A 25,006-nucleotide genomic window follows, 5' to 3' on the forward strand; every position below is an offset into this window, starting at 1 on the left:
AAGGTAAATCTCAGTAATAGATGGAAAAGCAGAATGACACGTCATGTTTTTCAAGTTCACAATGCAATGCACACTGGCCTCTCGGAACATTGTCTACTCAAGGTCTTAGAAGGAAAGAGCTGTGGAGGGCTTGCAAGGACCCCCAGAGGATCTTATATGCATGCGAAGCACCTCCTACTGTGTGGGACATCTGGGTGGAGGGGCGCCTGCCTGCCTTTCATCTGGAACCCTCTCACCTGAAGCCAGCTCTGAGCCTGCTTCTGGAGCCATGTGCAGAGGCTCAATGCCTTTGGTAGAAAGGCGGGCACTGCTTAACCCAGGCCATCACTCGAGGCCCGAGACAAAGATGAACAACATCCCTGTGGATGTCCCTGGCGTCTCAACTGCGCGTTGCTTTGGAAAGCTCTTAACCAAGTCACCATTATGGCAACGGGAGGCCCACGGGCTGGAACTGACGAGAAGTCCTGCCCGAACTGGAAATCTTGCAGACGCACCCTACACCCGCCGAAGCTCAGGGACAGCAGTAAATGAAGGCCCTGCACCTGAGGAGTTTTCCAGTCTCTGCACCATGTCACGAGATTCCTTCAGACAGGAGCATGGCCATGTCTGCTGCAGGGCCCTCGCTTCCTCACCGCCCGCCTCGGCCCCTCAGTCCATGGGGTCCCGCATCCCAGCCACAATCCAAGACCTCATTTCTGCTTTGGCTCTCCCCTCAGTGCTGAGGCTGGACAGAGCTACTCATTAAAATGGATCATGAGGGGCGCCTGGGTGGCTCAGTCGTTAAGCGTCTGCCTTCGGCTCAGGTCATGATCCCGGGGTCCTGGGATCGAGCCCCGCATCGGGCTCCCTGCTCCGCGGGAAGCCTGCTTCTCCCTCTCCCACTCCCCCTGCTTGTGTTCCCTCTCTCACTGTGTCTCTGTCAAATAAATAAATAAAATCTTAAAAAAATAAATAAAATGGATCATGAATGTCCTGAGCACTCACTACTGCCAAGCATGGCTCCAAAGCCTTCACACGTATCACCCCAATAGCTCCTTGCAACACCCTGGGAGGAAGATGCTATTATGATCCATACTTTGCAGACGGGAACAATGAGACACAGAGAGGATGAGTAACTAGCCCGAGATCACACAGCTGGGGGAAGAGCAGGGCCCACGCCACTGCACAGCCTTTGGCCCTGCCCTCGCATTTTGGCATCTTGGTTTTCTTTTCTCTAAAAGTAAGAGACTACCAGTGAGACAGGTTAGGAACAACAACAAAAGATAGGAGGAATAATCCGAGCTCTGGAAAGCCCCAGAGAAAGACACAACAATGGCCAATGGCACTGTTATTATTGCCCCTGACAAGGACAGAGGTCATCAGCACTGCTGGGGACCTTGAGTTCTGTTTGCACGAGAGTTCTTTGATGTAATAACGTGAGTTCCGACATGAAAGAAAGGCTTCGGAGATGTGATTATGTTTGAATTTAAGAAATACACTGATAAACCTGTTTATCTAGTGTGCAGTTAAAACCCGTGCTTTGCCAAATTTTCTCATCTTAAATAGACTGTGGAAACCTTAATTATATTTGGCTTTTGAGTGCCCAGAGAATTAGAGCAGCTGTGACCTCATGCGGTTATTCAGCACACCTAGTATGTACTGTTACCTACTATTTTCCAGGCTCGGCGCTACGTTTTACCCCCAGCATATTGGGGGTAAATGACATAAAATTTCCTCCATCCTGGAGCACCTATCTTCTAGTGTAATCAAATGTTGGCTAGGTCAGTGTATTTCAGTTAACTAAAATATCAACATGAAATAGCCGCTTGATATTATTTTACTAGGAACCTAACACACCCATCTTGTTTCATAGGTTTTTAAGGTATGGGTTAGGCTGCATCGTCTTCTCAACTGTAAAAAGATTATATTGCCTGTCTGGCTGCCAAGTGACTTGCATGTCCAACCTCCCTTCCCATGGGAGGGAGACACACCTGAGAGAGGACTTGGCCCTTTGCCCTGTTTAGCAAATGGAATGTAAGTAGAATAAAGCAGAAGCTTCAGGAAGCACCTGCAGTTTCTGCCACCTTGCTCACTCTCTTCTTTCTGTCATAAGCATGACACACTCCCAGAAGCACCTGTCCCTTCAGCCCAGATGCCAGAATAAGAAATGTGGAGCAGTACCACCAAAGCTAATCTGGAGCCCCCGACATGTGACATAAGAGAGATGCTTGTTGCTACAACCACTGAAATTTGGGGGCTATTTCTTACCGCAGCAGAGCTGACGAATACACCACATTATCACCTACAAAATCATTTCATAGGTAGTAATGTTGAGGACAGCAAAAAGGAATTATGTCCAGTTTATGGATGAAGTCTCCAAGGCCTAAGAGTGGTTAAGTGAAGGCCCAGAATCAAACAGCAAAGAGATGAAGGCACTAGAAACAAAATCATAGGTGTTATCATAGCCCAGTGTGATTAAAAACAGGACTGACACATCTTTAGTGTAAAAATTTCTTTTGCAACTGCAGACTGATTAAAACACTAGCAAACTACACAGGTTTCCCTGAGATCAGGGATGATCTAGCCAATGAAAAAGAGATCTACAGGAAAAGAAATGCAGAACCAAAGGACTAAGCTTCCACCTACATTGAACTGAGTGGGTGGTGGGGCGAGGGGAGGCCAGCCTCAGCTCTCCTGCCCCATGGCTGAGAGGCTCCACGTGGTCCTACTGAAACTTCTCAGGAACAATGGCTGTTCTCTGGCCATAGCAAGGCTTCCTGAGTTTCCAGAGTAGCCCCTCAGCAGCTCCATGTCACGTATCCCCAGGATGCCCGGCACATGCCTGAAGCCAGCACAGGGAACAGTGTGTCATTTTATCAGGAAATAGGAGCATAAAGAAAGCATGACCTTAAAACCTTGTCAGGGAGGTTGTAATTCAGGACAGAGGCTCACAGGATCTGGTTGGAGTGACTAATTCAATTTTCTTATTCCTATTGTTTTAAATCCAAACCGATTATTCTCGGTCTTTGCTTTATTCTCTTCTTTCCCTCTTATTTTCACTTTTCAAAAAAAGCTCCTTTCAACAGGAGTGGGTGTGGGTGAGTCACCTTCATTATTGATTTAGACACATTTCAGGCGGGCTTTACGCTCTCTGTCCCAGCTTACTGACATATATGGAAGGCATTCAGCAACAGCTGATCTTTTCACCAGAAAACTCAGTTTTCAAAAGCTATATTTGGGGGTCTGAGAGAGTTGGCACCCTGCGATGCTGCTTTTCATTCACACTATTGGTTTCCTACCCTGACCCAAGCGAGGCTGACTTCTGACACCTCCCTTCCCGCTCTCTACCCACAGATGCTATTTTCATACAGCACCCCAGGCTTTTCAGACCCTGAGCCACCACCCCGGCCTTTTTCTTTCTTTAGTGTGATAACCACCAAAAAATACAATCAGTCCCATAGCACTCCGATACACATATACACGTGAAGGTTTTTTTAAAGTTTTGCAGAAACCAGACACTAACATAATGTCAGGAAAAGCCATTCTGAAAGCTGGAAGAAAGCCCATACAGGCTGTCAGAGACATACCGGGAGAAGAAAAGTTTCTAACGATGGGGTTGCAAACAAATGTTAGGCTTCATCCAAACTTCTCACAGGTGCCGCATTGCTAAGCAGGTCCCTCCCAGGCAGGTGAGTAACACTTGGCAATTTACAGAGTGCTTTTGACTTGTTTTCAAAGTTTGTTATGTTCATCCGATCCCCGAGAGACGACTGCAAGGAAAGGTCAACCCCACCAGGGAAGAGAGGAGGGCCGGGCGAGGCTGTGACTTGCTTTAAACAGGTCGCTGGCGGGTACAGACCTCGCTCTCTGTTCTTCGAACATCAGGTACTGTGAATGTGTATTCCCCCACTTTTAAAGATTTGCAACGTGCATCTGAAGCCAGGGCATTTAAGTGATCTCATCTCAAGTGTTCAGAAGAACAGTTCTTCTAGAAGTCCCTGTAGAATGGACACTCCGTGAGGGCATGGGGATCTAGGGACACAAGCACCTTGCACGGTGCCTGCCCACAGTCCATTCTCAAAAAAATATATATTGTTGAATAATTATGGGACAAACTTTTCTTTTTCCCACTTTATTACTTTTAAACAAGCCCACCACCTGACACGCCAGCTATAAAGGAATGACTCTCCTCCCCGACTCTCATCGATGAACGCTCCGCAGTTTTGTAAGTATGTCATACCTGCTTTGACACACAAGTCCCTCTGGTTGAAAGTCCAATTTCACCACTGCCTTGTTGAGATTCCTTAATGACTTCCCACAGACTTCAGGAAGTCTGGCTTCGGTTCCCCTTCCCCAGACCCCCTTGCTTCGACCCTACTGAGCTACTTACACCAAGGGATATGAGTTGGGCCAAGTTGCCGTAGGTCACCTTTGTCCTGAGGGTGCAGGATTCTGACTGGGAGCAGATAGGAAGGTGGGAGCCGGCAGTCATGGGCCGTCTCCGATGCTGGCACGTCACCGAAGACCACATGCTTCTGCCCGGCCCTCATCTCTCAGCCCAGCTGCATTTCACACGTTCCTAACCCCACCTCAGAAGCAGCCCAAGCCTCTCAGAGACCACTGTTCCACTCCATGAGGGGAAGCTCCCTAGCAGGGGAAATGCTCTTTTCTTTCCAGAAAGGTCTCCAGAGACGAGGCCTTCCAGGTCCCTGGGGGTCCCCCCTCCCCAGCTATCCTCTGAGAAGCAGTAAGTGGAAAGTCCTGGCTGGTCTGACACGCTTTGAGGGTTTCTCGAGAGCCTCCTTGTTCCAGCCTGTGGTCGCTTTCTGTAAACACCAGTCCCCAGCAGGGAACTGGGCCATCCTGCTAAGTCCCTGGGGATTTCTGGTGAGGCCCTCTTCCTCTGGACTCCAGTGAATACCCTCCTCTCTGCAATTTTCGCTTCCAGCTTTTTCCTGGCACCTTATTCTCTCCCTAGCGAGTCCATCCGTTTGATGGCTGTCCAAAAAGGAACTGGCTAATTGGAGTTTAGAAGTGGCATTCCTTCAAAATAACCATTTTTTATCAAAAGAATCACAAATAGTCTTTAATGAGAACACTTGGCCATAAAAAAGAAAAGAAGAAGAAGAAAAGGAGTAGAGTTATAAATGCTGCACCCTCCCTCTCCCCTAGGCCTGAGTGGGGGCTGGGGGGTGAAAACCACGGCTATAAGAGGCCTTCCCTCCAGGGTGCACAGACCAGTATGGGGACAGAGCAGCGGAAAAGGTAAAGGCTCTCAGTCCGAGGGAACAGCGGGAGAGCACTGAAATCACAGGCCAGCCCTAGGCTGTCGCCCTGACGTGTCTGCCGGCCACTGCCCACCTGCCCACTGGGCTACAAGCCCTGGTCTCCTGGTTGGCCCGTCAGTGGGCTGGGTACGCCTATTCTACTTACTCTCTTCCTGGAGCACGCTTCCCCTAGCAAGCTCCATGGTTCATTCTCTCACTTCCTGCAGACCTGCCGTCATCCTCACCTTTCACGAAGACCTCCCTGACCACCCAACTCCAAGTAGCAAGTCTTCCCCCCACCCACCCCTCACTCTGTACACCATCTCTGCTTCATTCTTCTTCATGGAACATAGGATGTCTAACATAATATACATGCTCGTAGCCCATCTTTCCTCCATGGAATAAAGTTTCACGGGGGCAAGGAGTTTTGCCTGTTGGCTTCACTGCTGAATCTCCAGAAATTGACACAGAGGAGAAAGGCCCCAACGCACCGAGTGCTCAATAAGTATTCGTTGAATGAGTAGATGGATACATGGATGGATGATGAATGGATGGATCTGGCAGGGAGTTGGGGGATGTATCTTGGAGAGGATAACACCAGAACTGAAACTCAAAGGATCTTTTGGGTAAATAAAAAGCATTTCAGATGAGATCGGGCACATTCAAGGTGTAAGAAATAGCACAGGATCAAAGGGTGAGGACGGGAAAACTGAATGGAAAGAAATCAGAGAGGGAGACAAACCATGAGAGACTCTTGACTGTGGGAAACAAACTGAGGGTTGCTGGAGCGGGGGGTGGGGGGGGATGGGGTAACTGGGGGATGGGCATTAAGGAGGGCACGTGATGCGATGAGCACTGGGTGTTATATGCAACTGATTAATTATCAAACACTACATCTGAAACTAATGATGTACTATATGTTGGCTAATTGAATTTAAATAAAACATTTTTAAAAATCCTTTCAGAAAAAGAATGCCTGGCCCACGTGTGATCTCGGGTAAATCATATAACCGCTTTCTCCTCTGTAATATGAAGCTAATACATAATATTGGCAAGTCTATGATGAGCAATGAAACTAAAACAGGAGTTCAGACTAACTAAAATGAGCTAAGGATGGTGCAGGCTAATGCAAGATGGGAACAGACAAGAGGAACCATGCCTTTCTCCACAACCGCCAAATCAAGTTCCAACCACAGCAGACAAGAGACTGAGGAAGCCAGGCACAATGAGGGTGTGAGCTGGGTGGGTCAGCTGAACTTGATCTTGTGGTTTGACAAGGGATGCTTCGGTCCCAGGCCAAAAGCAAAATCCCAAGCACGCTATAGAACTATATTCTAAACTGTTATTTCACAAAGCAAACCACCACTTTTCATATGCTATTTGCCTTTGTGTAAGTAATTGCATCTGAGTCTGAGTTTTGCCCTTTGTAAAATGAAGTCCACATCTTCTCCTACTAAATGACACATAAAAGCTTCTAGAACAGTGTCTGCCACTTTGGAAGTGCATAGTCTAAGTTTGCTACATGGAAACACAGTGATTGCATGAAGTTTACATTACAATAGGGAGAGCCATGGGACGCCATTCTGGAAAAAGGCAACAAACTCCAACTCAGATTTTATTTTCTGAAGCTTAAGGAGAGTCACGGCAGGAAAAAAAAAAAATCCGTATTTTCCTAAAAAAACAAGATTGTGGCCTGGAAGCAGTGAACTATGTGGTGTGGGAAAGTGGAGGACTTTGAGAGCCAGGCAGATTTGAGTCAAAATCCTGGGGCCCCACTTTCAATCCTATGTCTCAAAACAAGTTTGTAAAATTCTCTTGACTTCCTTGTCTTTATCTTCCAAAGAGAAATCAATAGATCTACCTTGCAAAGTTGTCTATACGGTGAGAAATATACATAAACAGCCTAGCAAAATGGAATTAATAGGTGCTCAATGCATGCTGAAGAGCATAATTCATTGCTCTTAATATAACTGAACATTTGAGCGTGCTTTGAAAGGCGAGGGGCCCTGTTGGTCCTGGTCCGTAAAAATAATTCATGTGCATATACCATGAAATATCAAAAACACCGTTGCTATTTTTGTTTATATGAGCTTCTCAAAGTATTTCCTGAAGTTGAGGTTGAACAGATAAATTTATACAACCCACAACCTCACTAGCAGGTCACTGACTGAACAGTGTAAAAAAGGGAGGAGGAGGGATGGCGTCTTGACACAGGCGCTTACACGCTTGCCTCCAGGCATGAGGGAGGAAAGCCCCACGTGGACCCCATGAGGAAGGAGGCCACCACTACAGGCCAGAGCCAGGCAACCCTCTCCATCTCCTTGAGAGCGTGGGGCCCGGAGTCTGGGGCCAGACTTCCCGCATCAACCCCAGGAATTGCTTTACACTTCATCTAGTGAAGCCCACTCATTAGACAGTGACTGGGATCCAGAGAAGGAGGGTGATTAGAGAAGGTTAGTGAGTCAGTGGCAGACCTCAGTTCCCCGGGGACTCCCCAGGCAGGGCTCCCTCCATATCCCACTAGGGCTTCCTGCTCCTTGGAAGCTTAGGAAGCGGAACTGAACCCGGATCCCTAGCTCCCTACTTCTGTTCCTTCTCCCCCCTCCCCTGCAGGCTCCCAACTCCACTTAGCTTGCACGAGAGGACCCGAGGACCCCCGTTTCCTGGGGCAGAGGCAGCCGCCACGTTACCCTTCCGGGTTTCTTTTTCCTTCACTTTCATCATCTTTTCCTATGTCCCCCAATTGGCTATTAACTAAAACTGATTATTTTCCTAGTCCTTTATTTTTTAAACCTTATATTTGGTTTTTCTTTCATTGATTTTTTTATCTTTAAAGTAATAAGCTCAAAGGATTTGAATGTTTTCAAGTATGTCTAGAATAAGATTTGACAGGGTTCTGTGCTTCCAAAGCAAAAGGATTAGCTGTTTCTCCCTAAGAAACATAATTTAGTTGCTTCCTGCCAGTGAAGCCCAGAATTACCGATCTCAGGCGTCACACTGGTCCTTGAAACACAAAAGGTCCCTTAGCCCTGGGGGAACACCTTAGTGGTCAGTTCCCCAGTGAGCTACATGAAAACCAGGGCTCACGTCGAGGAGGAGCCTTGCTCAGAGAGCACCTAGCAGGGCTCAGGCCTTGGCAGCACCTCCCAGAATTTGAAAGGACTCCCTAACACATGCATGCACACCCCCCCACACACAGACACACCCCCACACACACGCAGGAGCCCAGGCCTCTCTAACTTATAAGCACCAGCCATCCTCAGAAGTACCCCCACCTCAGTGTGTCCTGGTGTCAACAACCATCTTTCCCGCTCCCCAGTGGCTCCCACAGTCTCTGCAAACAGAAGGGCCTCAGGATCCTAAAATTCAAGGTCACTTCTCCACGGTAGAAACCCCTGTCCACAGTCAGGCCCTTGGTTCCTAACACGAGTCACTGCTAGGTGAGAGGATTGGGGTGGGTGCTCAGGGAGAGGCAGAGTTACCGACTTTTCAACATTGTTAGATCTGGGAGGACATGTGAGACGCTCAACCTGGCAAAAGCCAGAATTATGATACCTTAAGTGTAAACTTAAAAGGCAAAGAAATAAAGAAGAGAGAATGAGGTTGGTCCCCAAAGCCCTTTCCCTACGTGTTCTATAATCAATGCTTAGCCCACAAAGGTGCAGACTGTTCCATTTCCTTGGGCAGACCTTCCCCTGGTCCCACGCTCTACAATAGGGCACTTTCACGCTCCTTCCTGACATCTCCTCAGCAATGCCGAGCCACGACCTCGACAACAGCCCTAGTCATGACAGCAACCACAGGGACCGGCCACCTGCAGCAGGGACCTGGTCACCTGCAACGCTGGCTGGAGACCACTGAGCCCTTGCTCGGCATCCGTGCAGGTGCTGGTGCCCCATTGGATCCCACACAAACCAACCCTGGGAATGAGAGGATCAGTGTTGTGAGAAGGAACAGCCGGAGGAAACTGATGCAGAGTGCAGGGGGCAGCCTCTTGGCCTCCCTCTTCAGTCCGTGTGGAGGCCGGATGGAAGCTACCAGAACACAGCCAGCAAGTTGCTCAGCGCTTTTCACTCTGCTGGAGCCCCCAGCTCCACTCCTAGCCTCGCAGAGAGGGAGAAAGAAAGACTTAATTGACTTAGAAACTGAGTTCTTAGGGCCGGGAGAAGGGAAGCAACAAGCGCAAGCTGACTCGACAAGTCAAGAGCAGACCTAAGATAAGAAGCAAGACCTTCTCACGCTCTGCCGGCCGCTCTCACTTCCCCTGGCTCAACTATTCAGGCCCTGGTTCCTCCTCACACGGCTAAAATGATGACTAAGATTTAAAAATTCCCTTCCACCTTCCTCCAAAGGCCAATGATGAAATTGGACTATAAGCCACACTAGACCAAAAATTCCCAGCTTATTTTTAGTTTTATGGAATTTTTTAAAAAATTACTTTGTCTCAATGAAACTTTGGAACCTATGCTTTAAAAAGTTTTGTTATTGTTGTTGCTCCTGTTGTTTTGGGTCCATGCCAAAGATGGTCATTTAATTTTTTTTCCTATTACAGTCATCCTTTAATAACATAGGTTTGAACTGTGCGGGTCCACTTATACATAGTTTATTTTTTGACAATTGTAGTACAGTACTATAAATATATTTTCTCTTCCTTATGATTTTCTCAACATTTTCTTTTCTCTAGCTTACTTTATTGTAGGAATACAGCATATAATACATATCACATACATAATATGCTTTAAGGCTTTTGATGAGCAACGGATGAACCATGTCACCATACCATCTGGTACCAAAGGTAGGAGTCTCAAGGGCCCCACCCATGCCTTCCCAACCCCCCAACCCAAGGGATGCTGGGTGTTCCTATGGGCTTTTGAAGAAGAAGCCCATAAACCCTTCTTTGAAATTTCTTCCCCACATGTACTTCCAAATTCAGAACCTTTCAGATTTTAGAACAATAATATACTGCATATACTATGTTATGTATACCCTGGGCAACGTCGGGGGCACTCATCCGTCTGATGAAAAATCTTACTCACCTAGAGTGGAATAAATAAAAACTATAAATAATCTCATGTACGATCAGGCCAGCATTTGCCTCCAAATGAGCTATGAAAGACAAAACTTTAACTTTTCAGAGTATTTTGGATTTTGGACTTGCAAGGGAGGTAATGTCAGAAAACAGCTTACAACCTCATTTATTCTTTTTTTTTTAAAGATTTTATTTATTTATTTGACAGAGAGAGACACAGCGAGAGAGAGAGAGCACAAGTAGGGGGAGTGGGAAAGGGAGAAGCAGTCTCCCCACTGAGCAGGGAGCCCGATGTGGGGCTTGATCCCAGGACCCTGGGATCATGACCTGAGCTGAAGGCAGACGCTTAACGACTGAGCCACCCAGGCGCCTCCACAGCCTCATTTATTCTATCTGAAGGCACTCAAGGGCCCAGATTTGAAACCTCAACAGTCCAGAAAGAAAACACACACACACACACACACACACACACACACACACACAAAATAAGAAAAAGACTAAGGGTGGGGAGACGCATTACTTATAAAGTACAACCCTTGTCTTAGACCCCAGCAGACACTACAGCATGCTTCAAGTCAAGTATAACAGCTAGAAATATCAACCCAGAGGAGTGGATTCGGGGGCTTTGTCAGGGGCAAGGGAAAGCCCCGTGTCATTTTTCACCCCAAACAACAAATAAAAAGGAGCCTAAAGGAAGTAGCAAAAACTTTTCAAATTTTCCTCAAAGAGAGGCCAAACACGGGAGACTGACATATGTTTAATTAATTTATCCTTTACAATATGCCTCAGACACAGATATTATTCACTTCAGCTCATAAATTACCAACTTAGGAACCTTAGCAAGCCTAAGGAATTTGCCGAGGTGACGAGCCAGGACTTCAACCCAGGTTTGTTTGCTTCCAGGGGCACATTTGCTCTGTAGCCCCAGGATATTCTCCCAGAACGTCCAGATGCTCCTTTCACCTCTAGACCTCTCAAAGAGGTAGAGCCCAGCTGCAGCTCCAGCGAAGCTGAATTCTTGCCGCAGCCTTGGAAAAGCCCCTGGTATTGGCTCCCCATCTATCTGTCTCTTTTTCTTGACCTCAGTTTTTGTACAATAGAGGAAGTAGACCAAAGGTGTCATTCCAGTTTCGAGGACAAGCAAGTCTGTCATTCTGTGAGCTGAGACCACAGTTCTCTCATGTTCCTGTGACCTCCAGCTGTCACAGGGAGAGGTCTGAAATGTAAGTTCTGCATAACCTGTTTCAATTGGGTGGGCTCCACAGCTCAGCAAGGCCATATGCCGCACACACCAGAGGTTTAGCTCATTACTGCTGGATGGCATTCTCTGATGAAGTGGGCTGAGCAAAGGATACCCTCCAAGGACATCAGCCCAATGCAGAGATAACCAGTCATGGGGAAGCACTGAAAATATGGCTCTATTTTCTTTTCTTCTTCTTCTTCTTCTTCTTCTTCTTCTTCTTCTTTTTCTCTTTTTTCAATTTCAAGATATGGAAGCACGTCTAGCTCTTTAAGATGAGGATTTTACCCAAGATGCATGCTTCTTAATTCCACGCTCCGCACATAGGCACGGTTCTCATCTCTCGTGTGGGTGGTAGAGAGAGACCAGGCTTTGCAGGCACATAGAGGTGGCTTCAGGCACCAGCCCACAACCTTCCTCAATGAGGTGACTTGATGCAAGTTCATTAACACCTCTGCATTTCTGTTTCCCCATCCAGAATGAGGATGTCTCTTTCAAAAGTTTGTCAGAAGATGGCTAAAAGTGATCCTAAATGCTCCTGATTGCTGCCACCAATAATTTACACGGCTCAGAAGGTGTTGTGGCCCATGCTGGACCAAGAAGACCATGAGACTCAGACAGATGAGAATTTGCTCGTCCCCCAGCCACAGCACGCTGCCATGCTACTCTAGGCAACTGGGACCCAGTCCCGTGGTTGCTACTGGAGGGGCCTGTGTTTGGTGGTCAGTGGGAAAGACGGGACTTGATGGAGTGTTGAGGAAGTTGTGGGTTTGTCATTGTTCCTCACGATCCTCAGATGATTGTGCATTTTCATTTATTCTAAAGCCTGGGAATCATCAAACCAAATTATATTTTTAAAAAGGACATTAACTTAAAACAATTGCAGTAGCCAAGGCATCTGTGAAGCCAAGCCCTCCATCTCCATGTCAGCAGAGACCCTGGAAAGTGGGAGTAAGCTGGTGACTCTCCTCCCCGCCTCTGCTGAGCTCCTGCATCCCTTTTGTCTCTCCCTGTTGTCATTGGCCTTGACTTCCACTCATTTATCTGATGCTCAGTCAGAACAGCGGTTCCCTTTCTGGGAAGGAGAGCAAGGTTTCTCTGCTCTTTGAGAGGATTATTTGAAAACACCCTTGGCTCTCCCCTTCCCCAGCTTGGCCTCGGCAGCCCTGCTGACTAAGGCTGACAGGTTTGCCTCTTCCCCTGTCACTCAGGAAAAGGAGCCCCCAGGCATATTAGAATCATCAGGCTCCTCGATGTAAAAGGACCCTTTTAAGTCCTCAAATCCAACCTTCCTGTTTCACTGACAGAGAAACAGACCCAAGGCAGCGAGGAGCAGAGCTGAGAGCCACGCCCGGGTCATCAGCTGTCCAAGCCACATGCTTTCCCCCTCTTCCCTGCAACATGTCAGGTGTAATTCAGGTGCTCCATAAATAACACAACAGTAAGAGTCGAAACGATTACATTTCCCTCTCTCTCTGGCACATGGCACTCTGTATGACAAATGCCAAGCTCCACTTAGGCGTGTGTCTCCTCCTCGACCTCCCCTAGAATGACAACCAGCTGCGGGCAGGGATGATGCCCTATTGATCTCTGTTCCCTACCTAGTGCAGCACAGGGCAAGAACCTACCCCATACATATTTGTTAAATGAATGAATGAATGAATGATCTCATTTTAAGGCTTGATCCATCATAAAACTGCAGTTCAATTCTTTGGGGGCATACCATTTCCCAGTTTCATTTTAAGGATCTAATTATCTACACCATACAGAATTTTTATTAGAAAGTGAAGTCATTAAATAAGCAGACACCAGACTCAGACCCTGAGATAATTGCAAATAGAAGCATATCTGTCTGCAGTGCTAAGCTGGACCCAGTAAGCACATTGCTGGTGAACATGGCACCCATTTTCAGCACTTGGATTCGCTGGGACAACGGGTTCCCAAACCAGGGAAATTAGGCTTCTAAATTACCTGAGAAAGGCTAGGAGTGTGCAATTCTGTAATCGCTTATCAATACCTCCACCTTCCTAGATGTGGGTTATAATGCCAGCCTGAATCCAAATCACCCTCACATTTAAAAGCCATCCACCCACATTTTCTGACCTTGTTGCTTTGGTCCGTATATATCCCTGGGATGCACCTGTCATGTTTTCCGTTCGTACCTTCAGTTACAAAATCAGTTCAGTTTATTTCAATGACAAAGCAGCAATCCATTCTTGCGCAAAGGAAGCTACTTCTAACATCGTCAAACATTTTCTCTTAACTCAGACGTATCAGACTCTTCTTCCATTCATCACTTCTAGGAATGAGGCCTTAGCCAACTGCACAAAGCTTCATTAATGCTACGCTGAGAGCAAAACCCTTAATAAAGTCTCTAAATATTTACTATGAGTCTAAGTTACTGACCAGTTCCACTCCCGTTGAAATCTGCTCTCCTTCTCCAAACACAATTATTTTAGGTCACTGACACACCAGCCAAGGAAATGACAAGACTGTATACTATGGCAGAAAGTGCAAGCAGGACCCAGTTTTAAATTCTGGCCCTGTCCCTTACTACCTGATGGACTCTTTGCAAGTTACCTTGCCTTTCCCGGTTTCCCTAACTATAAAAAGTGGACAAGAATACTAATGTCACAGAGTTCTGGGGATGATTTGAGAAAAATGTATATACATATATATGGTAACTTTAAAAAAAGGAAACTAAACATGTCCAGTATGAAATGTATGAAGCATTCATTTTCAAGTATTCTTTGACAAAGGAGCCAAGAATATACAATGGGGAAAGGACAGTCTCTTCAACAAATGGTGCTGGGAAAACTGGACAGCCACATGCAGAAGAACGAAACTGGACCACTATCTTACACCATACATGAAAATGAACTCGAAATGGATTAAAACCTTGCAAATAAGGCCTGAAACCATAAATTGCCTAGAACATACAGGCGATAAGCTCCCTGACACTGGTCTGAACAATGAATTTTTGGATTTGACACCAAAATCAAAGGCAATGAAGCAAAAATAAAACACGTGGGTCTGTATCAAATTAAAGTATTCTCACAGATAGTAACCTATGCTTGAAACTCAGAGTGTTTTTTGGCCATTTCAAATTCGTTCCCCTTTGAGAAAGCAAAAGTGTTGGTGATTTGCATAGAGTCACCGTGTTGTGGAGTATAGTTTATCTGGTGAGAGATAACTCAAAGACTAACCAACAGTTGAGGAACCAGAGCATGGGCAATTTTTAACCTTCCCAGATAACGAATAGATCTCTGAAGGCCAGAATTAGTCCAAAGAGCTCCCCACCGTGGTTCTAAGAGGACCCAGAGGCCCAGTAACTGAGAACTCTTTTCTAACCAATGAAAGTAAATAAGGGCAAGTCGACTGTGAGGTGGGCACCATGCCAGAAGCCATAAAGACATGAGATCATTTACTTCCTAGAAGGCAAGTATCAGTGTTGCCATTTTACAGGTACACAAACTGAGGCTCGGAGCTGTTAGACAGTCCTTCAGGATCCCCAAGCTGGGACACAGAAGCAGCAGAGTCTGGATTCATAGCTGACTCCAAAATCCACTTCTTTCCAATCACACCATGCAGCCTCTGAGAAAGGATTTTAACTCAGATGAACTAGGAACCAGAGGACACAGGGCCGATGAGTTGAAACTCAGCAAGGAAGGCAGGACTGGCTCCCTGCCATAGGCCTCTGCTGTCCCTGCTCAGCAGCTGAGTGAGGGGCTCCGCAGCAATCACCCCAACGTGCTGAGGGCTGGACTCGGGCTCCCCAACTGGGCAGCAGTAAGACCACTATGTTGTAACCACCAAGCACAGGCTGCCTGATTCAGCCTTAATGGGTGACCTAGTCAAGGTGTCTGGGGCCCCACATCACCCAACTTTCCCCTCATCACACCACCTCTCTGACATATCATAAGGCTCTCTTTCTATGTCTGACTACATTCTTTGAAAAAAGGAATAATGGACAGTGTTTTAAATGCCCAGTTGCCAAAACTGTATTTGGTACAGAGTAGATGCTCAACAAAGGTCAAGTGCATGAATGGAAGTGAATTCAACATCAAGGCTGGACAAGATGGCTTTAGACAATACATCCCAGACCTGAGCTATCACAGCTTAATGATTCCTAGATCAGCTTTCCATCTCTGGGCAGTAGCTCAGGGTCTCTTCAACACAGAGATTTCCCAACAGGATGAAGACATTACAGGTGCTTCAGTCTTTCAAACCTTCAAAGTACCCTCTTCAGGCTACTCCTTACCATCCTTCAGGAGCAAGCAAACACAGCTATTGGAACAGATGCTGTCAGCCCCATTTTAAAAACGGTAAACTGAGGCCCATAGGAGGGAACTGACTTCCCCAGGGCCAACAACCGGCAATGAGGCTGCTGATTCCCTAGTCTTTTCATGTTACCAAGCCTGGAGCATAGATGGGCAAAGTGAAGGGAAGGGGGTGGGGAGCGGGGTGGGAAAGAAGAGAGTGTGTGAGGAAGGGAAAATAAAAGGAAGAGAGGGGGCAGCTTCTCTGGAGAGTGTCACCGACAGCTGACAGTCGGTGACCCTATGGCCCTGGCAAACTCTGAGCTCCTTACTCGGGGCTGGCTGGGATGGGGGCGGGGGGGGGGGGTGGGTTAACTTGGCTCTCAGTGCCCCTGACTTACCCAGTTGCATCTAGGCCGGGAGAGCAAAAGCAAACTGAATGCTTCTCGGGGCTGAGTTAAAAAAAAAAACAGGAAGTCACAAGTGGCTTCACTCTCCTCTCAACTTGGGTCTCCCACAGTTGGGGTCAAGGGTGCACCAGAGACCTGACAGGCAGCTCCCTGGCAGCCTACTACTGTGGGAGTCAGCGGCACCTCCAGAACACGGGGTTTAGGGGGCTCTGCTGTCCCAGGAGGAGCAAGACCAGGAAGCCCACAGGGTGGGAAGTCAGGGAGATGGGCGTTTGGTGCCAGTTCCATCACTGTTTCATTCATTGAACAAAAACGGAGCACTGACTCTGTGCTAAATCCAGTGTGACCCAAGGGAGACGGCTCACTCTGAGCTCAGTTTTGTCATCTGCAAAGTGGGGACAGTCCCTACCACACAGCACTGTCATGAACCTCAGTGAGCTCCTCCAGTACACATGGAATCTGTTATTAGCACCGAGGCAGGATGCGAGGCACCCTGTGCCCGAGACGGCGGCGCTGCCCGCTTCCCAGAGCTGAGGGCAGGAGGGAGTGTGGGCAGGTCTGTCCCCATCTCTCTCCCCTCGCAGGAGCCCAGGGCCAGAAGGAGGTGAAGTTCTGCCAGCCCCCAGCCTGGGCCCAGTGCCCATGTTTATGACTGTTTATTTCAGAGCAAGTAGAAAGGAGAAATTAGAGCCATAAAAGACAGGACAACAGACCAATAAAAACCAGCTCCCAGAAGAGTCAGGAGGAGGAAGAGAGGCAAAACTGTCACCATAGCAACACAAGACAGTCAGAAGCACGCAGGGAAAACAGCCCCTGCTCTGCCTCCTCTCTTCACAGCAAAGCGAGCCTGGGACCCCATTTGGAGCTTACTGAAAGCCAAGGACCCACCCTAAAGCCTTAGTCCCCAGGCCCAGATGCCCAGCCTGACCTGGCTAGCAGCCCCCCTCCTCCCGCTGGCCCTCGTGCAGCATGGGTCCCAGTCCTTCAAGGTCCCAGCCCAGCCTGCTGTGCCCTGGGGACTCAGTGCTATGAAGATGGCCCAGGCTCTACCCAGAGAGATGGTGATGGTGAAAGATGGGAAAAGTTTCCAACAGAGTAAGGCAGGAGGGCCACAGAGCTGTGGGGGTGACCGAAGCCCAAAACACCTGCCCCATTGCTCTGCCCTGGAGTCCCTGGGGAGTAGGCAGGGAAACAGGGGCATGGGTGAGGAGACCGGGCCCAGAAGGGTGGCCGGTCAGTACTGGACCCTACACGCCCAACACAGTGGCTGGGGGAATTCTGAGGGTCTGGGGAGTGGGGTCAGCAAACACCTCTGGGGGTCTTAAATGGCAAAGGTCTTAGTTCTGGTCCCTGGGGACACTGGCCAGCAAGTCCGGACAGCTTGGAGAAGTATCCAGGGACCCAAAGGCCCATTATGACAGAGGCTTCTTAGTCCTTTAGCTGGCAGGCAAGACAGGTGTCTCCACCAAACTGCATGGCTGGCCTAGGACCAGCCTTTGGGGAAGTGGGTCAAATTGTTCCCAAAGCACAAGATCTGTAAAGTCCCTTTTGCCAGACTGGGATTCTCAGGAGGAAGAAGGTGATAGGGCCAGGAGGCCTGCGTCCTAGGCACAGCAGTGCGCTGACGGGCTAAGAACATCTGGGGCAGGCTGCAGCAGAAGGGTCCAGGTGTGCAGGCACTGGGGGAGGGGGGGTCATCCTTGCTTCTGGCTCTGTAGAGAGAGGTGGGGAGCCTGGGCCTCTGGTGGTGGGAAGGGGGAAGCAGAAGGTTGGGGTATCCTGGAAGAATGGCTTTGGAGCTGAAGATACCTGGCTGGGGGCGGGGGAACCGGGGGACCGCGTGGGTGAGGGGTGACAGGGGTGATCGGGGAACACAATCAGGAGGCAGCCGTGGGGAGCGGGGCGACGGGCGCACAGACGGACATCTGGACGGCGGATAGCTGGAGAAGGGCTGAAGGACTGGGTCCTCCGCTCTCCCTCCCTCCCTCTCTCTCTCTCCCTCCCTCTCCTGAAGGCTGCAGGGGCGTCGGGAGCTGGGGAAGGATGGCAGGGCTCGCCCCGGCGCCTCCCGAGCCCCCTTCCCTGCTGACCCCCACCCGCGCTCCCCGCCGCGCCCCCGCCGCATCCGCGCTGCGCTCACCCGGGGTCGCCGCCGCCTAGCTCGGCCGCGCGTCCGCCGCTGCCCCAGCTGCCGCCGCTGTGGACGCCTCTCCCGCGGCCGCCGCAGCCTGCGAGACGGCCCCGGAGCCCCGCCCCGGCCCGCCCCGCCCCGGCCCGCCCCCAGCCCGGCCCGCTGCGGCCGCCCCGCCCCGCCCCGGCCCCCGGGGCTCCCCACCCCCGCTCGCACCCGCCTCGCCCCACACGCGCCCGGCCACCCCTTCCGCGCCCGGGAGCTGGTGCCGGCCACCCCCGCACACGGTAGCCCCTGCCCTTATTTCGGCCTTGGCCCCTTGGCATTGGCCTCCGAGAGGAAGCCGGGACCAGCTCTTGCTGCTTCTACACACGGAATTCCTTCATACCCATTATTCCCTCCACGAAAACCGGAGAAAGGCCCTGCAATCAGTCCCGAGACGCGCACGCCCACCCTCAATTTAGTGCCCGCGCCACCAGCCAGACCACCCTAACCTCTATCCACACTCTCACATTACTTAAGGTTCTGAAGCCGGCCTTCCTCCCTGTCCTTCCGTGTTCATACTATGAGCAGAGTCCCAGCCCTGGGGGCTGCAGGGATCTGATGGGACCACCAAAGAAGTCTTGCAAATGCTCGATCCAAATAACCTAACTACCCAGAAGAGTAAGCCTGCAAAAACACTTTAAAAAATTCTGTGATGCAGGGGGAGTGTAGGGGATTACGGTGTCATTGTCATGATCATTGTTTTAAAACATCTGCCATGGAGGCTTTCTGCATTAGAGAGATTCAGGAAACCAGAGAGGTGCACGGTGCCAAACAGGTTGTGAGTCAGAGCTCCTCTTGGGGGCGTGGGGGGGCCGCCTTCTCCTGCTTCCTTTCCCAGTCAGCCAGAGCATCATGAAACATTTATTAAACCCCTACAATGAGCCTAGCCCTGTGTGGGGAGCCAGGTCAGTTTCAGGGGATGCGTAGGCTGGGAGCATAAGGTGCCCAGATCCCAGAGTGTGAAGAGCTTCGGGAGACTTTGTTCAATGCCATCTCCTTTCTGAGTTCCGTCCCCATGCGTAAGGTGATGCCAACCCAGCCTCCTTCAGACTCTGGAAAGCTTCTGTGAGCTGCTTAGCATGCCTCCTGCTCTGGGTTTTGGTAAGAATTCAGGTAAGGCCCAGGAAGGCACAGTCTAGTTAGAATGAAATATTCTCCCAATTGGAAGTGTCCTTCGAACAAACACTTTCTCCTTCTTCATTTGGGGGTCAAGTCCCCTCATGCCCCGCCCAGCCCCAGTTGTCAATCCCTGCAAAGACAATCCATTTTACCTTTGGGTGGCTCTATTAGAAGAGCCTTCTTAGCGTACCCCCATACATACACACACCACAACTTCTGGCTTATTCTCTCCACCTTGGACCTGGCCAGGATCTGGAAAGGACAAGATGAGCCAGCCACAGATGCCATTCACCCCATAAAACACTATCATTTCAGACCACAGGAATACTCCTTACTTTACACGGTCTGTCTCTAATAATAATATACCTTAGGCTGATGAGAAGACACTATTTGATGTATGAGATTTCACTTCCACACACTTAAAAGATGGCTTCTGTTTCAGTAATTGAGGGATACCTGTAGAGCATTGCCTAGCCCATTATGAAATAATAGGGTTTGTAATTATCAGTGTGGAATTTAATAATTAAGTGTTTCCTAAGACACAATAATCAGACGAAATGGTCTTTCAACTTCATTAGTAGTACTAATAACAGGTTTAGAGGTTACTATAATAAAGATTATAGTGAAATTAAACTGTCATTGAAGGGGCAGGTAGGTTGAGATTAAATTTCAAATGGTTTTCATTCACAATATAAGTTTGCTAAAATGAACCTTAATGTCTTAATTAAATTAACTTTGAACTATTCTAGTTTCAAGGACATCCTCTTCATGTATTTACTTTTTAAAAAGAGATTGCTCGAGCTTTGACACAGGGCCAGGCTGTGCTAAATGATGGCATAAAGACACAGGTCCCTGGCCCTGAGGAGGATTCAGACAGATTGCCAGTCCTGGTTTATGACAAGGCAGAAAAGAAAGCAGGCGAAAATAGGGGCATTTGCTGTATAGGCCCAGGCCAAGAAGGAATTCATCGAGATTGGGGGAAATGGGAAGTAGATTCCTTTAAGCTGAATCCTGAGGGGTGAGTTCGTCTTCAATAGGCAAGAAATGGGGTCACTGACACTCCAGGTAGACGGACAAAAGGGAGGTCCTGGTGGAAAGGGGTTTGGTGTGGCTGCAGTGCCTGAAGGATACACAAAGTGGCTGAGAGCGAAGAACCAGAACACCAGCCCAAGAAGGCTACCCTTGACCCTGGCAGCTTCAGGGAACTGGGTGGCCTTGACCGGAGTGTCAGATACAGAGTCTGACAACAGATGAAGCGTGCTTGGGGATTAAGTGGAGAAAGAAAAGGCAGCAATGAGAATGGTCAGTTGAAAAATACCATCATCACGGTGGGGGGGGGGGTGCCCGTGGGCTGCCCCCCAGGGATCAGGTTCTGCTCTCTCACATTTGAAAACACATTCTCTAAACATCCCCAGTGCAGAGAACAATACATGGCACAAACTTGGTGCCCACTAATATTTACTGAATGGAATGCCAGGGTCATGAAGGATGAGCATCCTCTATGGAGACAAAGCCAAAAGGGCTGATCTCACTTGGGGCTCCTCGACATCCACTGAGATCCATTCTAGGGCTGGGAAAACATTCCCTCTAAATTCCTGGACAAATTAGGTTTTCTTTCTCAGAGTAAGTCGCTTCCTCCAAAAGATGATCTCTGCTTCTGAACCTTTGCTTCTCTGACACCTAGGATGATTCTCTCTCCCATCTCCAGCTATCAAAGACCAACCTGTTCTGATGCTCATGATGTCTGGGGCCAGTGGTTCGTGCTTCTTTACTCTGAATTTCTATGAAACTAACAATCTGAGCCACTTACCTCTCTGAGTCATCACGTACACAAGTTTCTTTAGGACAAGGACCTTCTCTGAGACATGGATAAAACTTCCACTTGATGTGAAAACGAAGCTGAGCATAAATCCTGATTCTACCACTCACTGGCTGTGTGAATTTAAGTTACTTTGGAGTTTTGGTTTTCTCTTCTATAAAATGGAAGTAATAAAACCCACCGCAGAAGGTTGATGGGAAGGCTGACGTAAATCCTTTGTAGCTGTGAAGGATAGAGCAATCGGGTGTGTGTGTGCATGTGTGTGTGTTGCATCCTAGTGCCTTGAATAATGCTGGCCATATGATTGCAGATGAGCTGGTTAGTGGGTTGATTCATAGATGAGGATGAGAAGTGGAGGCTGAATGATCGATCCTGTGTCCCAGAGCCCTACAGTGCTCTCTGTTCGCCACTCTCCAGGAAGGAATCTTTATTTTATCTTATTTTAAAGATTTTATTTATTTATTTATTTATTTATTTATTTATTTATTTATTTATTTATTTATCTATTTAGAGAGCCTGAACAGGGGGAGGAGCATAGGGAAAGAGAGAATCCCAAGCAGACTTCCCACTGAGCGCAGAGTCCCACGCTCTGTCCCACAACCCTGAGATCATGACCTGAGCTGCAATCAGGAGCTCAGATGCTCAACTGACTGAGCCACCCAGGCGCCCCAGGAATCTTGATTTTTGTCCTCCCAGTTTACTTTCCTCCAGCAGGAATTATATAGCACTTGTTTTCCCTCCGGCGTTACTATAATGGCTTCCAAAGGTGGTGGATGTTCTTGCCAATTACAGGCCAGGGTTCCTTTATGTAACCAGGGGTTTCTACGGAAACATGGCCCAGGCTTCAGAGGGAGCATAATAGATTTGATTATGAATATTGAGCCAATTTTCACAGCTGACATACTGCACACTTCCTTGTTGCAAAAAATCACAGTCCAAACTGTGTGGAGAAACTTGGTAATGCCTGCAAATTCTGCATGTGGATGATTTGGAGCCCGTGACTTAAAATATCTGGCTTAAATCATTTTTTCAATCACTGAGCATGTCAGGCTCTTTCAGATTTCCCTTGCTTTGCACATGGTTCCAATCTGCTTTGAATGACCTTCCATTCCGATTCATTCATTGAGTTTCTACTTTTTTTTTTTAAATCCCAGCTCATAAGCAACCCCTCTATAATGCCTCCTTCAGCTCTCCTGGGTGGAGTCCATTGTTCTTTCTTGTGTGCTTCCGTAGTTTTGCATTCACACCTTTACCATCACATTTACCAGACTGTGTCTTGCATGTGTTTCTGTTGAAAACACCTTATTTAATGTGCACCTTATATGGTTTGATTCATTAACATTGAACTGACCAATAGCACTGTAACTCATGCTTGAATGAAGTTTGCCTAATGTGTGTTTTCTCCATAAGACACACCACCCCTTTGCACACTTTGGAGCACTATGCATGGGGGCCATTTTAAACATGCAATCGCCAACAAAAAGCACAAAAATATGAAAAACCTGGGCCTAAGTAGACCATGGAAAGGGCACGTGTTCACAGTATGAGAGCCGAATAAGAAGACGATTTTGCCTCAGTCAACCTCCGCTAGGAACATGAGTGTTGGCGACTTGAGTTTCTCACTGCTTGGTGCACATTGGAAAATGACACATTGGAAAAGCACCCAGAGTATTGATTTTGAGGTTACAAATACATTTCAGGGAGTGGGCAAAGTCACAAACATGAAATCTGCAAATAATGAATATAGACTATAGGTGCCTCCTGCCTAGACTATGAACTCTTTGAATCCAGCATCTGTGTTTTATTGCTCTTTGTATCTTTCTAGTACTTTGAAGAGCACCTGATACATAAAAACCTGGCACTCAGTGAATGCCAGTTGTATGAGTGAGCCATTCAATCCTGTCTTGCATTGCTTTGGCGATTTCCCCAACAATTTATAAACATATTAATAAAGCAGCAAAGTGTCTCTGGTTCTTCTCCCATATGAAGGTTATGGGCCTAATTTGATTCTTCGCAGTTTTTTGAGAAAAACCCTGCCTTCGAAAGTAAGGAACCTTATATATGGAATAGATCCCTCACATGTGGCAAATCTGGATAATACAGATACTGACTTCCAAGATGGGTAAAAAATGATACACAACAGCATCCACCCGTCTCCTCCCAAAGAGAAGAGGGAGCAATACATTTCTAGGATCTGGAAAAATAGTGTCAAATGATGGCCAACAATGGAGAAAGATGACATAGCCCAGGATCTGAAAGGGGGACACTGGTGGTGAAGTACACAGTGGTGAGAGGGAAGGAAAGTGGACGACTGGAGGCAGGGGAGTCATGGGAACTGTGCAGAAACTTTGCAGTGAGGTCAAGATTTCAATCTAGGCTCTCTCCCACTTAGAGCAGTATGACTTTGGGCAGGTTTCTCAACTTCCTGCTGCCTTGATCATCACATATATAAAACAGGGATAATAGGATGTACCAAACAAGGTTGTTTACGCAACTGACATTTATTGATGCCACTGTGTGCCAGATAGAAACATGAATGAGATAACATATAGGCAGATAATTAATTAGTACCTAACACAGTGCTTGATGCAACTTAGCTACCAAATTTTGAAAATGATTTTCACTATCTCCACCCTTAGGTTATTTCTACTTTCACTCTTCCTCTCTTCTCTCTCGTTGCATCTCTAATTTGCAAGGCTTCAAGGTAAGACTTCTTCTAGTCTCTTCCAAGTCAAAACCCTCTGATACTTTTCCATGGTCAGTTGATCCCAATATTTGGCTAGCCAGGTAAATCCAGAAATTTCTGATTGCATCAATTTTTGGCAGCTTAGACAAAATGAGTCAGTCCCTCTAGGGGACTCTGCCTCACCACCCACAAAGCCCACACCAACTCCAAAATCACCATCAACAAAGTAATGACACATATATGGGGACCTTTGAGCAAAGGCTGGGAGCATTTTATAGGCATTGCCTAGTCATTTATGCAGCATCACAAACAGGTAAGTGGGGCTTGCTTCTGACTATACCTATTTTATAGCTAGGGAAATTAAGGCTTGATGTAACGCATTCAAGTCATCAGTTGAGTCCTACCCACAGGCAAGAAAATAAAACATAGGTGTCATGAATCACAGTTGAGAACCAAGCATTGAATTCCTTGGACAACTCCATCTTCTTCCTTTTCTTTACATATGGTGTCTTTGCTTTTCAGGAAGTTTATCAATGCTTTGTGTTTTGTTTTGTTTTGTTTTGTTTTTTCCATTTTCCCTTTAGCCACTACCCAGATCAACCTCTTATCAGCTCTCACTTGAATTACCTGGGCAGCTTTCTGATTGGTCCTCGGCCTTCACATTCAATCCACCCCACTACTGTCCATCGGAAGCCCCAGCAACCGCGCTAACACATATGTCTGTGTGATAGGGGCAGCCCCAGGACATAGTCTTACATCTTTGTAGAACTCACATGGCTGTTTATAGTCTGCCCTTGCCTGTTCTTCCTGCTGCATTTCTTTCTACTCCTTAACTCAAAATATTATATCACTCCTCTCTCTGTGCCAGCTATTTCTTCTCCCTGGAATGCCCACTCTCTGTTATCAAATGGACAAACTCCAAGTTATCCTTCCAGGTTGGAGAACATCATCTTGTAACAAAATCTTTTCTGAATCCTGATCCTCAGCCTGCCCAGGCCCACTGACTCACACACACTTTATCT

General features: G+C 47.8%; 1 protein-coding gene across 4 annotated transcripts in view; it reads right to left on the reverse strand.

Moving 5' to 3' along the window:
- Positions 1-18,432, reverse strand: part of CYRIA (CYFIP related Rac1 interactor A) — a 120,666-nt gene extending 102,234 nt beyond the window's left edge. For 3 of the 4 annotated variants that reach the window (XM_025867772.2, XM_025867768.2, XM_025867770.2), the window contains exon 1: positions 18,325-18,431. The gene's annotated coding sequence lies outside the window, so the exon portion shown is untranslated. Of the gene's footprint in view, positions 1-18,324 lie in introns of all 4 variants that reach the window. The other variant, XM_025867769.2, reaches the window with a different exon arrangement.
- Between the last annotated feature and the right edge of the window lie 6,574 nt (positions 18,433-25,006).

This window comes from Callorhinus ursinus, unplaced genomic scaffold (assembly GCF_003265705.2).
Source record: "Callorhinus ursinus isolate GAN/ISIS: 27379988/994484 unplaced genomic scaffold, GSC_fseal_2.0 scaffold10, whole genome shotgun sequence".
NCBI classification, from domain to species: domain Eukaryota; kingdom Metazoa; phylum Chordata; class Mammalia; order Carnivora; family Otariidae; genus Callorhinus; species Callorhinus ursinus.